We start from the raw sequence: 2500 nt of genomic DNA, 5'->3' as shown, positions 1-2500 counted from the left end.
TCACGTGCACAGTGCAGGCAAACCCCCCTCGAGCCTCGTTCCAATGGACGTTCAACAACACCGCGGACACCATCGACGTCCCTCAAGGCCGCTTCTCCTCGTCGAGCGTCACCAGCGTCATCACGTACACCCCGATGACGTCGCTGGACTACGGGACGCTGCTGTGCTGGGCGTCCAACGAGATCGGCACGCAGAGGGAGCCGTGCGTGTTCCATATCGTGCCTGCTGGTGAGTCGGGTTCGAGAGAGAGAGAGTTTATTTTTTTTGTTTTTTTGTTTTTTTTTGGGGGAGGGGGGTCTGGGTAGGGGGAGTGTGAATAGTGAGGGATGAGAGGAGGAGGAGGTGGGTGGGGGTGGGTGTCGTTTGGGAGGGGGGGTTGTGGTTGAAGAACTGCTGGGGAATGGTTGTTGGAGAAATAAATGGGGGGTGCGGGTAATAGTGAGGGTGGGGTTTGGAGGGAGGCGAATAGTTAGGGAGGTTTGGGTGAGGAGAAGGGGGAGTTGGTAATTCGGAAATGGGTGGGCCACGGGGTTGATAGGTTGATAGGGCAATGGTAGGGCAATGGTAGGGGGGTGGGGGAATTAGGAAAAGCGAAATAATCGGTGAACACAGCTGTGGGTTGTTACAGAACAGGGAATAAACGAGAGAAGGAAAAGAAGGAGGATTGGGGTAAAGCTTGAGGTGGAGATGAGCGAAGAGAGAGGACAAGGAGGGGGTGAGAGAAGAGAAGAGGAGAGAGAAGTAGCTGGAGCGGAGGGTAGAGAGTGAGGGGAGAAGGAGAAGGACATGGAGAGAGTGATAAGAGGAAGAGAGTTTGGCTGGAGTAGTAGGGCGAAGTGAGGGGAGGAGGGAGGGAGGAGAGAGGAAGGAGGGAGGGAGCGATGGAAGGAGGAAGGGAGGGAGGGAGAGAGTGATGGAGGGAGGGAGTGATGGAGTGAGTGAGTGAGTGAGGGAGGGAGGGAGGGAGGGAGGGAGGGAGGGAGGGAGGGAGGGAGGGAGGGAGGGAGGGAGGGAGGGAGGGAGGGAGGGAGGGAGGGAGGGAGGGAGGAAGGGATGGAGTGAGTGAGTGAGTGAGTGAGTGAGTGAGTGAGTGAGTGAGTGAGTGAGTGAGTGAGTGAGTGAGTGAGTGAGTGAGTGAGTGAGTGAGTGAGTGAGTGAGTGAGTGAGTGAGTGAGTGAGTGAGTGAGTGAGTGAGTGAGTGAGTGAGTGAGTGAGTGAGTGAGTGAGTGAGTGAGTGAGTGAGTGAGTGAGTGAGTGAGTGAGTGAGTGAGTGAGTGAGTGAGTGAGTGAGTGAGTGAGTGAGTGAGTGAGTGAGTGAGTGAGTGAGTGAGTGAGTGAGTGAGTGAGTGAGTGAGTGAGTGAGTGAGTGAGTGAGTGAGTGAGTGAGTGAGTGAGTGAGTGAGTGAGTGAGTGAGTGAGTGAGTGAGTGAGTGAGTGAGTGAGTGAGTGAGTGAGTGAGTGAGTGAGTGAGTGAGTGAGTGAGTGAGTGAGTGAGTGAGTGAGTGAGTGAGTGAGTGAGTGAGTGAGTGAGTGAGTGAGTGAGTGAGTGAGTGAGTGAGTGAGTGAGTGAGTGAGTGAGTGAGTGAGTGAGTGAGTGAGTGAGTGAGTGAGTGAGTGAGTGAGTGAGTGAGTGAGTGAGTGAGTGAGTGAGTGAGTGAGTGAGTGAGTGAGTGAGTGAGTGAGTGAGTGAGTGAGTGAGTGAGTGAGTGAGTGAGTGAGTGAGTGAGTGAGTGAGTGAGTGAGTGAGTGAGTGAGTGAGTGAGTGAGTGAGTGAGTGAGTGAGTGAGTGAGTGAGTGAGTGAGTGAGTGAGTGAGTGAGTGAGTGAGTGAGTGAGTGAGTGAGTGAGTGAGTGAGTGAGTGAGTGAGTGAGTGAGTGAGTGAGTGAGTGAGTGAGTGAGTGAGTGAGTGAGTGAGTGAGTGAGTGAGTGAGTGAGTGAGTGAGTGAGTGAGTGAGTGAGTGAGTGAGTGAGTGAGTGAGTGAGTGAGTGAGTGAGTGAGTGAGTGAGTGAGTGAGTGAGTGAGTGAGTGAGTGAGTGAGTGAGTGAGTGAGTGAGTGAGTGAGTGAGTGAGTGAGTGAGTGAGTGAGTGAGTGAGTGAGTGAGTGAGTGAGTGAGTGAGTGAGTGAGTGAGTGAGTGAGTGAGTGAGTGAGTGAGTGAGTGAGTGAGTGAGTGAGTGAGTGAGTGAGTGAGTGAGTGAGTGAGTGAGTGAGTGAGTGAGTGAGTGAGTGAGTGAGTGAGTGAGTGAGTGAGTGAGTGAGTGAGTGAGTGAGTGAGTGAGTGAGTGAGTGAGTGAGTGAGTGAGTGAGTGAGTGAGTGAGTGAGTGAGTGAGTGAGTGAGTGAGTGAGTGAGTGAGTGAGTGAGTGAGTGAGTGAGTGAGTGAGTGAGTGAGTGAGTGAGTGAGTGAGTGAGTGAGTGAGTGAGTGAGTGAGTGAGTGAGTGAGTGAGTGAGTGAGTGAGTGAGTGAGTGAGTGAGTGAGTGAGTGAGTGAGTGAGTGAGT

This window comes from Penaeus chinensis, chromosome 23 (assembly GCF_019202785.1).
Source record: "Penaeus chinensis breed Huanghai No. 1 chromosome 23, ASM1920278v2, whole genome shotgun sequence".
Taxonomy (NCBI): Eukaryota; Metazoa; Arthropoda; class Malacostraca; order Decapoda; family Penaeidae; genus Penaeus; species Penaeus chinensis.
The sequence above is the reverse complement of the archived record's forward strand: the minus strand, read 5'-3'. Positions refer to the sequence as shown.